The 13,607-nt window shown below is 43.8% G+C and overlaps 1 protein-coding gene across 1 annotated transcript in view; it reads right to left on the bottom strand.

Annotated features, from left to right (window-relative positions):
• Positions 1-13,305, bottom strand: part of LOC142663424 (uncharacterized) — a 30,761-nt gene extending 17,456 nt beyond the window's left edge. The window contains exon 1 of the mRNA XM_075842054.1: positions 13,130-13,305. The gene's annotated coding sequence lies outside the window, so the exon portion shown is untranslated. The remainder of the gene's footprint in view (positions 1-13,129) is intronic.
• Between the last annotated feature and the right edge of the window lie 302 nt (positions 13,306-13,607).

Raw genomic sequence — 13,607 nt, 5'->3', positions numbered from 1 at the left:
TGTAGCGGAGCTGTGTGTGTGTATAATGTGCATGTAGCAGAGCTGTGTGTATAATGTGCATGTAGCAGAGCTGTGTGTGTATAATGTTCATGTAGCGGAGCTGTGTGTGTATAATGTGCATGTAGCGGAGCTGTGTGTATAATGTGCATGTAGCAGAGCTGTGTGTGTATAATGTGCATGTAGCAGAGCTGTGCGTATAATGTGCATGTAGCAGAGCTGTGTGTATAATGTGCATGTAGCAGAGCTGTGCGTATAATGTGCATGTAGCAGTGCTGTGCGTATAATGTGCATGTAGCAGTGCTGTGCGTATAATGTGAATGTAGCAGACTGTGTGTATAATGTGCATGTAGCAGAGCTGTGTGTGTATAATGTGCATGTAGCAAAGCTGTGTGGGTATAATGTGCATGTAGCAGAGCTGTGTGTGTATAATGTGCATGTAGCGGAGCTGTGTGTATAATGTGCATGTAGCAGAGCTGTGTGTATAATGTGCATGTAGCAGAGCTGTGTGTGTATAATGTGCATGTAGCAGAGCTGTGTGTGTATAATGTGCATGTAGCGGAGCTGTGTGTATAATGTGCATGCAGCGGAGCTGTGTGTATAATGTGCATGTAGCAGAGCTGTGTGTATAATGTGCATGTAGCAGAGCTGTGTGTGTATAATGTGCATGTAGCGGAGCTGTGTGTATAATGTGCATGTAGCAGAGCTGTGTGTATAATGTGCATGTAGCAGAGCTGTGTGTATAATGTGCATGTAGCAGAGCTGTGTGCGTATAATGTGCATGTAGCAGAGCTGTGTGTGTATAATGTGCATGTAGCAGAGCTGTGTGTGTATAATGTGCATGTAGCGGAGCTGTGTGCGTATAATGTGCATGTAGCAGAGCTGTGTGCGTATAATGTGCATGTAGCAGAGCTGTGTGTGTATAATGTGCATGTAGCAGAGCTGTGTGTGTATAATGTGCATGTAGCAGAGCTGTGTGTGTATAATGTGCATGTAGCAGAGCTGTGTGTGTATAATGTGGATGTAGCGGAGCTGTGTGTATAATGTGCATGTAGCGGAGCTGTGTGTGTATAATGTGCATGTAGCAGTGCTGTGTGTGTATAATGTGCATGTAGCAGAGCTGTGTGTGTATAATGTGCATGTAGCAGAGCTGTGTGCGTATAATGTGCATGTAGCAGAGCTGTGTGCGTATAATGTGCATGTAGCGGAGCTGTGTGTATAATGTGCATGTAGCGGAGCTGTGTGTATAATGTGCATGTAGCAGAGCTGTGTGTATAATGTGCATGTAGCGGAGCTGTGTGTGTATAATGTGCATGTAGCGGAGCTGTGTGTGTATAATGTGCATGTAGAAGATGTGTGTATAATGTGCATGTAGAAGCTGTGTGTATAATGTGCATGTAGCGGAGCTGTGTGTATAATGTGCATGTAGCAGAGCTGTGTGTATAATGTGCATGTAGCGGAGCTGTGTGTATAATGTGCATGTAGCAGAGCTGTGTGTGTATAATGTGCATGTAGAAGCTGTGTGTATAATGTGCATGTAGCGGAGCTGTGTGTATAATGTGCATGTAGCAGAGCTGTGTGTATAATGTGCATGTAGCGGAGCTGTGTGTGTATAATGTGCATGTAGCGGAGCTGTGTGTGTATAATGTGCATGTAGAAGATGTGTGTATAATGTGCATGTAGAAGCTGTGTGTATAATGTGCATGTAGCGGAGCTGTGTGTGTATAATGTGCATGTAGCGGAGCTGTGTGTATAATGTGCATGTAGCAGAGCTGTGTGTATAATGTGCATGTAGCAGAGCTGTGTGTATAATGTGCATGTAGCAGAGCTGTGTGCGTATAATGTGCATGTAGCAGAGCTGTGTGTGTATAATGTGCATGTAGAAGATGTGTGTATAATGTGCATGTAGAAGCTGTGTGTATAATGTGCATGTAGCGGAGCTGTGTGTATAATGTGCATGTAGCAGAGCTGTGTGTATAATGTGCATGTAGCAGAGCTGTGTGTGTATAATGTGCATGTAGCGGAGCTGTGTGTATAATGTGCATGTAGCAGAGCTGTGTGTATAATGTGCATGTAGCAGAGCTGTGTGTATAATGTGCATGTAGCAGAGCTGTGTGCGTATAATGTGCATGTAGCAGAGCTGTGTGTGTATAATGTGCATGTAGCAGAGCTGTGTGTGTATAATGTGCATGTAGCGGAGCGGTGTGTGTATAATGTGCATGTAGCAGAGCTGTGTGTGTATAATGTGCATGTAGCAGAGCTGTGTGTGTATAATGTGCATGTAGCAGAGCTGTGTGTGTATAATGTGCATGTAGCAGAGCTGTGTGCGTATAATGTGCATGTAGCAGAGCTGTGTGCGTATAATGTGCATGTAGCGGAGCTGTGTGTGTATAATGTGCATGTAGCGGGGCTGTGCGTATAATGTGCATGTAGCACTGCTGTGCGTATAATGTGCATGTAGCAGTGCTGTGCGTATAATGTGCATGTAGCGGAGCTGTGCGTATAATGTGCATGTAGCAGTGCTGTGCGTATAATGTGCATGTAGCAGTGCTGTGCGTATAATGTGAATGTAGCAGAGCTGTGTGTGTATAATGTGCATGTAGCAGTGCTGTGTGTGTATAATGTGCATGTAGCAGAGCTGTGTGTATAATGTGCATGTAGCAGAGCTGTGTGTGTATAATGTGCATGTAGCGGAGCTGTGTGTGTATAATGTGCATGTAGCGGAGCTGTGTGTATAATGTGCATGTAGCGGAGCTGTGTGTATAATGTGCATGTAGCAGAGCTGTGTGTATAATGTGCATGTAGCGGGGCTGTGTGTATAATGTGCATGTAGCAGAGCTGTGTGTATAATGTGCATGTAGCAGAGCTGTGTGTGTATAATGTGCATGTAGCAGAGCTGTGTGTGTATAATGTGCATGTAGCGGAGCTGTGTGTATAATGTGCATGCAGCGGAGCTGTGTGTATAATGTGCATGTAGCAGAGCTGTGTGTATAATGTGCATGTAGCAGAGCTGTGTGTGTATAATGTGCATGTAGCGGAGCTGTGTGTATAATGTGCATGTAGCAGAGCTGTGTGTATAATGTGCATGTAGCAGAGCTGTGTGTATAATGTGCATGTAGCAGAGCTGTGTGCGTATAATGTGCATGTAGCAGAGCTGTGTGTGTATAATGTGCATGTAGCAGAGCTGTGTGTGTATAATGTGCATGTAGCGGAGCTGTGTGCGTATAATGTGCATGTAGCAGAGCTGTGTGCGTATAATGTGCATGTAGCAGAGCTGTGTGTGTATAATGTGCATGTAGCAGAGCTGTGTGTGTATAATGTGCATGTAGCAGAGCTGTGTGTGTATAATGTGCATGTAGCAGAGCTGTGTGTGTATAATGTGGATGTAGCGGAGCTGTGTGTATAATGTGCATGTAGCGGAGCTGTGTGTGTATAATGTGCATGTAGCAGTGCTGTGTGTGTATAATGTGCATGTAGCAGAGCTGTGTGTGTATAATGTGCATGTAGCAGAGCTGTGTGCGTATAATGTGCATGTAGCAGAGCTGTGTGCGTATAATGTGCATGTAGCGGAGCTGTGTGTATAATGTGCATGTAGCGGAGCTGTGTGTATAATGTGCATGTAGCAGAGCTGTGTGTATAATGTGCATGTAGCGGAGCTGTGTGTATAATGTGCATGTAGCAGAGCTGTGTGTGTATAATGTGCATGTAGAAGCTGTGTGTATAATGTGCATGTAGCGGAGCTGTGTGTATAATGTGCATGTAGCAGAGCTGTGTGTATAATGTGCATGTAGCGGAGCTGTGTGTGTATAATGTGCATGTAGTGGAGCTGTGTGTGTATAATGTGCATGTAGAAGATGTGTGTATAATGTGCATGTAGAAGCTGTGTGTATAATGTGCATGTAGCGGAGCTGTGTGTGTATAATGTGCATGTAGCGGAGCTGTGTGTATAATGTGCATGTAGCAGAGCTGTGTGTATAATGTGCATGTAGCAGAGCTGTGTGTATAATGTGCATGTAGCAGAGCTGTGTGCGTATAATGTGCATGTAGCAGAGCTGTGTGTGTATAATGTGCATGTAGAAGATGTGTGTATAATGTGCATGTAGAAGCTGTGTGTATAATGTGCATGTAGCGGAGCTGTGTGTATAATGTGCATGTAGCAGAGCTGTGTGTATAATGTGCATGTAGCAGAGCTGTGTGTGTATAATGTGCATGTAGCGGAGCTGTGTGTATAATGTGCATGTAGCAGAGCTGTGTGTATAATGTGCATGTAGCAGAGCTGTGTGTATAATGTGCATGTAGCAGAGCTGTGTGCGTATAATGTGCATGTAGCAGAGCTGTGTGTGTATAATGTGCATGTAGCAGAGCTGTGTGTGTATAATGTGCATGTAGCGGAGCGGTGTGTGTATAATGTGCATGTAGCAGAGCGGTGTGCGTATAATGTGCATGTAGCAGAGCTGTGTGCGTATAATGTGCATGTAGCAGAGCTGTGTGCGTATAATGTGCATGTAGCGGAGCTGTGTGTGTATAATGTGCATGTAGCGGGGCTGTGCGTATAATGTGCATGTAGCACTGCTGTGCGTATAATGTGCATGTAGCAGTGCTGTGCGTATAATGTGCATCTAGCGGAGCTGTGCGTATAATGTGCATGTAGCAGTGCTGTGCGTATAATGTGCATGTAGCAGTGCTGTGCGTATAATGTGAATGTAGCAGAGCTGTGTGTGTATAATGTGCATGTAGCAGTGCTGTGTGTGTATAATGTGCATGTAGCAGAGCTGTGTGTATAATGTGCATGTAGCAGAGCTGTGTGTGTATAATGTGCATGTAGCGGAGCTGTGTGTGTATAATGTGCATGTAGCGGAGCTGTGTGTATAATGTGCATGTAGCGGAGCTGTGTGTATAATGTGCATGTAGCAGAGCTGTGTGTATAATGTGCATGTAGCGGGGCTGTGTGTATAATGTGCATGTAGCAGAGCTGTGTGTGTATAATGTGCATGTAGCAGAGCTGTGTGTATAATGTGCATGTAGCGGAGATGTGTGTATAATGTGCATGTAGCAGAGCTGTGTGTGTATAATGTGCATGTAGCAGAGCTGTGTGTGTATAATGTGCATGTAGCGGAGCTGTGTGTGTATAATGTGCATGTAGCGGGGCTGTGTGTATAATGTGCATGTAGCGGAGCTGTGTGTATAATGTGCATGTAGCAGAGCTGTGTGTATAATGTGCATGTAGCGGAGCTGTGTGTATAATGTGCATGTAGCAGGCTGTGTGTATAATGTGCATGTAGCGGGGCTGTGTGTATAATGTGCATGTAGCAGAGCTGTGTGTGTATAATGTGCATGTAGCAGAGCTGTGTGTATAATGTGCATGTAGCGGAGATGTGTGTATAATGTGCATGTAGCAGAGCTGTGTGTGTATAATGTGCATGTAGCAGAGCTGTGTGTGTATAATGTGCATGTAGCGGAGCTGTGTGTGTATAATGTGCATGTAGCGGAGCTGTGTGTGTATAATGTGCATGTAGCGGAGCTGTGTGTGTATAATGTGCATGTAGCGGAGCTGTGTGTATAATGTGCATGTAGCAGAGCTGTGTGTATAATGTGCATGTAGCAGAGCTGTGTGTATAATGTGCATGTAGCGGAGCTGTGTGTGTATAATGTGCATGTAGCGGAGCTGTGTGTATAATGTGCATGTAGCGGAGCAGTGTGTGTATAATGTGCATGTAGCGGAGCTGTGTGTATAATGTGCATGTAGCAGAGCTGTGTGTGTATAATGTGCATGTAGCAGAGCTGTGTGTGTATAATGTGCATGTAGCGGAGCTGTGTGTATAATGTGCATGTAGCAGAGCTGTGTGTGTATAATGTGCATGTAGCGGAGCTGTGTGTATAATGTGCATGTAGCAGAGCTGTGTGTGTATAATGTGCATGTAGCGGAGCTGTGTGTATAATGTGCATGTAGCAGAGCTGTGTGTGTATAATGTGCATGTAGCGGAGCTGTGTGTGTATAATGTGCATGTAGCAGAGCTGTGTGTATAATGTGCATGTAGCGGAGCTGTGTGTATAATGTGCATGTAGCAGAGCTGTGTGTATAATGTGCATGCAGCGGAGCTGTGTGTATAATGTGCATGTAGCAGAGCTGTGTGTGTATAATGTGCATGTAGCAGAGCTGTGTGTGTATAATGTGCATGTAGCAGAGCGGTGTGTGTATAATGTGCATGTAGCAGAGCTGTGTGTATAATGTGCATGTAGCGGAGCTGTGTGTATAATGTGCATGTAGCAGAGCTGTGTGTATAATGTGCATGTAGCGGAGCTGTGTGTGTATAATGTGCATGTAGTGGAGCTGTGTGTGTATAATGTGGATGTAGCGGAGCTGTGTGTATAATGTGCATGTAGCGGAGCTGTGTGTATAATGTGCATGTAGCAGAGCTGTGTGTGTATAATGTGCATGTAGCAGAGCTGTGTGTATAATGTGCATGTAGCAGAGCTGTGTGTGTATAATGTGCATGTAGCAGAGCTGTGTGTATAATGTGCATGTAGCAGAGCGGTGTGTGTATAATGTGCATGTAGCAGAGCTGTGTGTGTATAATGTGCATGTAGCGGAACTGTGTGTATAATGTGCATGTAGCAGAGCTGTGTGTATAATGTGCATGTAGCAGAGCGGTGTGTGTATAATGTGCATGTAGCAGAGCTGTGTGTATAATGTGCATGTAGCGGAGCGGTGTGTGTATAATGTGCATGTAGCGGAGCTGTGTGTATAATGTGCATGTAGCAGAGCTGTGTGTATAATGTGCATGTAGCGGAGCTGTGTGTATAATGTGCATGTAGCGGAGCTGTGTGTATAATGTGCATGTAGCGGAGCTGTGTGTATAATGTGCATGTAGCAGAGCTGTGTGTATAATGTGCATGTAGCGGAGCTGTGTGTGTATAATGTGCATGTAGCGGAGCTGTGTGTGTATAATGTGCATGTAGCGGAGCTGTGTGTATAATGTGCATGTAGCGGAGCTGTGTGTGTATAATGTGCATGTAGCAGAGCTGTGTGTATAATGTGCATGTAGCGGAGCTGTGTGTGTATAATGTGCATGTAGCAGAGCTGTGTGTGTATAATGTGGATGTAGCGGAGCTGTGTGTATAATGTGCATGTAGCGGAGCTGTGTGTATAATGTGCATGTAGCAGAGCTGTGTGTATAATGTGCATGTAGCGGAGCTGTGTGTGTGCAATGTGCATGTAGCAGAGCTGTGTGTATAATGTGGATGTAGCGGAGCTGTGTGTATAATGTGCATGTAGCGGAGCTGTGTGTGTATAATGTGCATGTAGCAGAGCTGTGTGTGTATAATGTGCATGTAGCAGAGCTGTGTGTGTATAATGTGCATGTAGCAGAGCTGTGTGTATAATGTGCATGTAGCAGAGCTGTGTGTGTATAATGTGCATGTAGCAGAGCGGTGTGTGTATAATGTGCATGTAGCAGAGCTGTGTGTGTATAATGTGCATGTAGCGGAGCTGTGTGTATAATGTGCATGTAGCGGAGCTGTGTGTATAATGTGCATGTAGCGGAGCTGTGTGTATAATGTGCATGTAGCAGAGCTGTGTGTGTATAATGTGCATGTAGCAGAGCTGTGTGTGTATAATGTGCATGTAGCAGAGCTGTGTGTATAATGTGCATGTAGCAGAGCTGTGTGTATAATGTGCATGTAGCAGAGCGGTGTGTGTATAATGTGCATGTAGCGGAGCTGTGTGTATAATGTGCATGTAGCGGAGCTGTGTGTATAATGTGCATGTAGCAGAGCTGTGTGTGTATAATGTGCATGTAGCGGAGCTGTGTGTATAATGTGCATGTAGCAGAGCTGTGTGTATAATGTGCATGTAGCAGAGCTGTGTGTATAATGTGCATGTAGCAGAGCGGTGTGTGTATAATGTGCATGTAGCGGAGCTGTGTGTATAATGTGCATGTAGCGGAGCTGTGTGTATAATGTGCATGTAGCAGTGCTGTGTGTGTATAATGTGCATGTAGCAGAGCTGTGTGTATAATGTGCATGTAGCAGAGCTGTGTGTATAATGTGCATGTAGCGGAGCTGTGTGCGTATAATGTGCATGTAGCAGAGCTGTGTGTGTATAATGTGCATGTAGCAGAGCTGTGTGTGTATAATGTGCATGTAGCGGAGCTGTGTGTATAATGTGCATGTAGCGGAGCTGTGTGTATAATGTGCATGTAGCGGAGCTGTGTGTATAATGTGCATGTAGCGGAGCTGTGTGTATAATGTGCATGTAGCGGAGCTGTGTGTATAATATGCATGTAGCAGAGCTGTGTGTGTATAATGTGCATGTAGCAGAGCTGTGTGTATAATGTGCATGTAGCAGAGCTGTGTGTATAATGTGCATGTAGCAGAGCTGTGTGTATAATGTGCATGTAGCAGAGCTGTGTGTATAATGTGCATGTAGCAGAGCGGTGTGTGTACAATGTGCATGTAGCAGAGCTGTGTGTGTATAATGTGCATGTAGCAGTGCTGTGTGTATAATGTGAATGTAGCAGACTGTGTGTATAATGTGCATGTAGCGGAGCGGTGTGTGTATAATGTGCATGTAGCGGAGCTGTGTGTGTATAATGTGCATGTAGCAGAGCTGTGTGTGTATAATGTGCATGTAGCGGAGCTGTGTGTATAATGTGCATGTAGCGGAGCTGTGTGTGTATAATGTGCATGTAGCAGAGCGGTGTGTGTATAATGTGCATGTAGCAGAGCTGTGTGTATAATGTGCATGTAGCAGAGCTGTGTGTATAATGTGCATGTAGCAGAGCTGTGTGTATAATGTGCATGTAGCAGAGCTGTGTGTATAATGTGCATGTAGCAGAGCTGTGTGTATAATGTGCATGTAGCAGAGCTGTGTGTATAATGTGCATGTAGCAGAGCTGTGTGTATAATGTGCATGTAGCAGAGCGGTGTGTGTATAATGTGCATGTAGCGGAGCTGTGTGTATAATGTGCATGTAGCGGAGCTGTGTGTATAATGTGCATGTAGCAGTGCTGTGTGTGTATAATGTGCATGTAGCAGAGCTGTGTGTATAATGTGCATGTAGCAGAGCTGTGTGTATAATGTGCATGTAGCGGAGCTGTGTGCGTATAATGTGCATGTAGCAGAGCTGTGTGTGTATAATGTGCATGTAGCAGAGCTGTGTGTGTATAATGTGCATGTAGCGGAGCTGTGTGTATAATGTGCATGTAGCGGAGCTGTGTGTATAATGTGCATGTAGCGGAGCTGTGTGTATAATGTGCATGTAGCGGAGCTGTGTGTGTATAATGTGCATGTAGCAGAGCTGTGTGTGTATAATGTGCATGTAGCAGTGCTGTGCGTATAATGTGAATGTAGCAGACTGTGTGTATAATGTGCATGTAGCGGAGCTGTGTGTATAATGTGCATGTAGCGGAGCTGTGTGTATAATGTGCATGTAGCGGAGCTGTGTGTATAATGTGCATGTAGCAGAGCTGTGTGTGTATAATGTGCATGTAGCAGAGCTGTGTGTATAATGTGCATGTAGCAGAGCTGTGTGTATAATGTGCATGTAGCAGAGCTGTGTGTATAATGTGCATGTAGCAGAGCTATGTGTATAATGTGCATGTAGCAGAGCGGTGTGTGTATAATGTGCATGTAGCAGAGCTGTGTGTGTATAATGTGCATGTAGCAGTGCTGTGCGTATAATGTGAATGTAGCGGAGCTGTGTGTGTATAATGTGCATGTAGCGGAGCGGTGTGTGTATAATGTGCATGTAGCGGAGCTGTGTGTGTATAATGTGCATGTAGCAGAGCTGTGTGTGTATAATGTGCATGTAGCAGAGCTGTGTGTATAATGTGCATGTAGCGGAGCTGTGTGTATAATGTGCATGTAGCGGAGCGGTGTGTGTATAATGTGCATGTAGCAGAGCTGTGTGTATAATGTGCATGTAGCAGAGCTGTGTGTATAATGTGCATGTAGCGGAGCTGTGTGTATAATGTGCATGTAGCGGAGCGGTGTGTGTATAATGTGCATGTAGCGGAGCTGTGTGTATAATGTGCATGTAGCAGAGCTGTGTGTGTATAATGTGCATGTAGCGGAGCTGTGTGTATAATGTGCATGTAGCGGAGCTGTGTGTGTATAATGTGCATGTAGCAGAGCGGTGTGTGTATAATGTGCATGTAGCAGAGCTGTGTGTATAATGTGCATGTAGCAGAGCGGTGTGTGTATAATGTGCATGTAGCAGAGCGGTGTGTGTATAATGTGCATGTAGCAGAGCTGTGTGTGTATAATGTGCATGTAGCAAAGCTGTGTGTGTATAATGTGCATGTAGCGGAGCTGTGTGTATAATGTGCATGTAGCAGAGCTGTGTGTATAATGTGCATGTAGCAGAGCTGTGTGTGTATAATGTGCATGTAGCAGAGCTGTGTGTATAATGTGCATGTAGCAGAGCTGTGTGTGTATAATGTGCATGTAGCTGAGCGGTGTGTGTATAATGTGCATGTAGCAGAGCTGTGTGTATAATGTGCATGTAGCAGAGCTGTGTGTGTATAATGTGCATGTAGCAGAGCGGTGTGTGTATAATGTGCATGTAGCAGAGCTGTGTGTATAATGTGCATGTAGCAGAGCTGTGTGTGTATAATGTGCATGTAGCGGAGCTGTGTGTGTATAATGTGCATGTAGCGGAGCTGTGTGTATAATGTGCATGTAGCGGAGCTGTGTGTATAATGTGCATGTAGCAGAGCGGTGTGTGTATAATGTGCATGTAGCAGAGCTGTGTGGTGTGTGTGCGGCCACATTGTAGTGCATAATTATTAACATTTAACCCCTTCCCGTCGTAAACAACTTTCAGATTTTCATTTTCGTTTTCGTTTTTTCCTCCCCACCTTCCAGAAGCCATAACGCCTTTATTTTTCCCTCAATATAGTTATATGAGGGCTTGATTTTTACGGGACGAGTTTTAGTTTTTCGTTGCGGGAAAAAAATTATTTGTGGGATAGAAAATGAAAAAAACAGCGATTCCTCCATGGTTTTTTGCGCGCCGTTTTTACGGAATTCACTGTGCAATTAAAACAACATATTAACTTTATTCTGCGGGTCAATACGATTACGGCGATACCAAATATGTGTAGTTTTTTCTATATTTTACAAGTAAAAACCTAAGTGTAAAAAAGAAAATGTATTTTGTGTCGCCAAATTCCGAGAGCAATAACTTTTTTATTTTTCCATCGATTACGCGGTATGAGGGCTTATTCTTTGCGGGATAAGCTGTAGTTTTTAATAATACCATTTTGGTGTCATTGCGACAGTTTGATCACTTTTTTTATTTAGTTTTTTTTGGGAGATGAGGTGACCAAAAAATAGACATTCTGGCGTTTACAAATTTTTTTTTTACGCCGTTCACCGTGCAGGTTAAATAATGATATATTGTAATAGTTCAGAGTTTTACGGACGCGGCGATACCAATTATGATTATTTTTTACTATGCTCTAGGGGGAAAATGGGAAAAGGTTTTTTTTTAAATATTTTTTTATTTTTTATTTTTACACAAAAAAAACAACTGTATTTAACTCATTTTTACTTTTTTTATTAGTCCAGAGGCAGGGCTTAATAGGTGTACAAAGATGGCGGACCTGGGGGTCTTCATTAGGCCCCCAGGCACCCATAGCAACCATCGCCCCCCGCGATTGCGTTGCGGGGGGGGGGGCGCGATGAGCTGTTAGAGGGGGCCGCCCCCCTCTTTCTAACGATTTAAATGCTGCGGTCGGTATTGACCGCAGCATTTAACGAGTTAAACTAGCAGGAAAGCACTCGAGCGCGATGCCGCTAGTTACTCTGAAGTGTCGGCTGTAACAAACAGCCCACAAGCATCATATGGAGCGAGTTCACTTCATGAGCCCGCTCCATACTTCCCCTACCCGGCTATGACGTAACTGTATGTCATATGTCGGGAAGGAGTTAAATCCACAAAGTCAGAACATTTTCCGCCCGGAAACACCTTAAAAACGGCTTGAAACGTACACATTTTATATATATTTGATAAACCGCTGCCGCTTTTGCAGGTTGGTTAACGTGATTGTTTCGCCAACATCGTTCCTGTTGGTAGTATTATAGTGTTCATATTACTGCATCATGACCCGGACTCCAGTGGATCAAGTGAGCCGAACCCATATCCCCCTAGCACCCACAGGTGATATAACTTCTGTTCACTGAAAGGGGTTGTCCGGTTTCAGAAAATTAATGTTATTTTATGTATAATTAAAGGGACACTCCGGCCAAAACTGACCTCTCCCATGTGCTGCATTCTGGTATTCCATGTGTCAGTCTCTCACCTGTTATTTATCTCTATATATCAGACCGGGATGGTTGCTTAGCAGCAGTGTGAATCCGGCTCGGTGACTACTTTCTCTACTTGGGTCTATGGAGATCTACGTGTCACCCATCACAGGCTTCAGCATGGGGGGGGGGACATAAACTTCTATCATCAGCCCCCACTGATACTTAGACAGGTTCCTGTCACACAGGTGTAGAAGAATATAGTGCAGCCTCCCTGTCTGTATACTTATGGTTTCTCAGCTTATTTAGAAGAATATAGAGAGAATGATAATCACAGTGTCCCCCAGCATGCAGAAATGGTATGGTCTTGAGCTGGTCATGTGATGCTGTGCTGAAGCATCATGGGATTGATAGCAAAGCAGAGAGAAAGAGAAAGCTGGGGAAATCGAAGAATCAAGATGGAGGCTTTTTTATAGAACAGACAAGGCAGCAGTTAAAAAAGTAAGTAGAGTATATATAAAAGAAGTGTAGAGCGTGGTATACAGCCAGGTGGGGGGTGCAGACATGGAAAGTTGTGTTTTCACTGGAGGTCGTCTTTAAAAAGTTATACAATTTTCCAACTACTTTCTGTATTAATTCCTCACAGTTTAAGATCTCTGCTTGTTGTTATTCAGTAGGAACATTCATTGTTTACTTCCAGTGGATACAATTCTGTCCATGGTCATGTGATGGACACACATACTTCATTAGCTGTCCTGCTATAGGCAAGTTTCAAAGGGAATGTTTTATCAGAAGATTTTTTTTGTTTAAATGGAAACTTTTCAAACAATTTATGCTATTCTAACAGTATAACTGATGTAGATTAATTTTGTAATTTACTTACTGTTAAAATTGAGTTGTTTTACCCATGCAAATTCTGGTTGAAGTTACTGGCACTAGGTGTCTCCCTTCCTGTATTCTGCTTTCCACCCTGTTGTCAAAGCAAAATCCATCCCTAGTTATAGAGACTAGGAGACCGAATGCAGGAAGTGGGGGGTGTCTCTTCACAGCCTGTCCATAGAAACCTATAGAGAGTGGAGCAGGAAGAGTAAGCAGAGAGAGAAAGACACAATCGCTGCTGCCCATACAAGTCTATGGAGAGGGGAGGGGGAGCAGAGTAAGAAAAGACACTGGCAGACGTGCAGCAGATTCTGGTAAGATGTATACCGTATTATTCGGACTATAAGACACAGTTTTTTTTTATTTTTTAAAAAGGCTTTATTTTCAAAACTTTTGTTGTACAAAACACGTACCAATATACACTTAATACAAAACAGAAGACATTCAGAAAGGCATTAGTATCATATAGAAATGTCAATCAA

Source organism: Rhinoderma darwinii, chromosome 11 (assembly GCF_050947455.1).
Source record: "Rhinoderma darwinii isolate aRhiDar2 chromosome 11, aRhiDar2.hap1, whole genome shotgun sequence".
Classification (NCBI taxonomy): Eukaryota; Metazoa; Chordata; class Amphibia; order Anura; family Rhinodermatidae; genus Rhinoderma; species Rhinoderma darwinii.
This window is presented reverse-complemented; position numbering and strand designations above follow the sequence as displayed.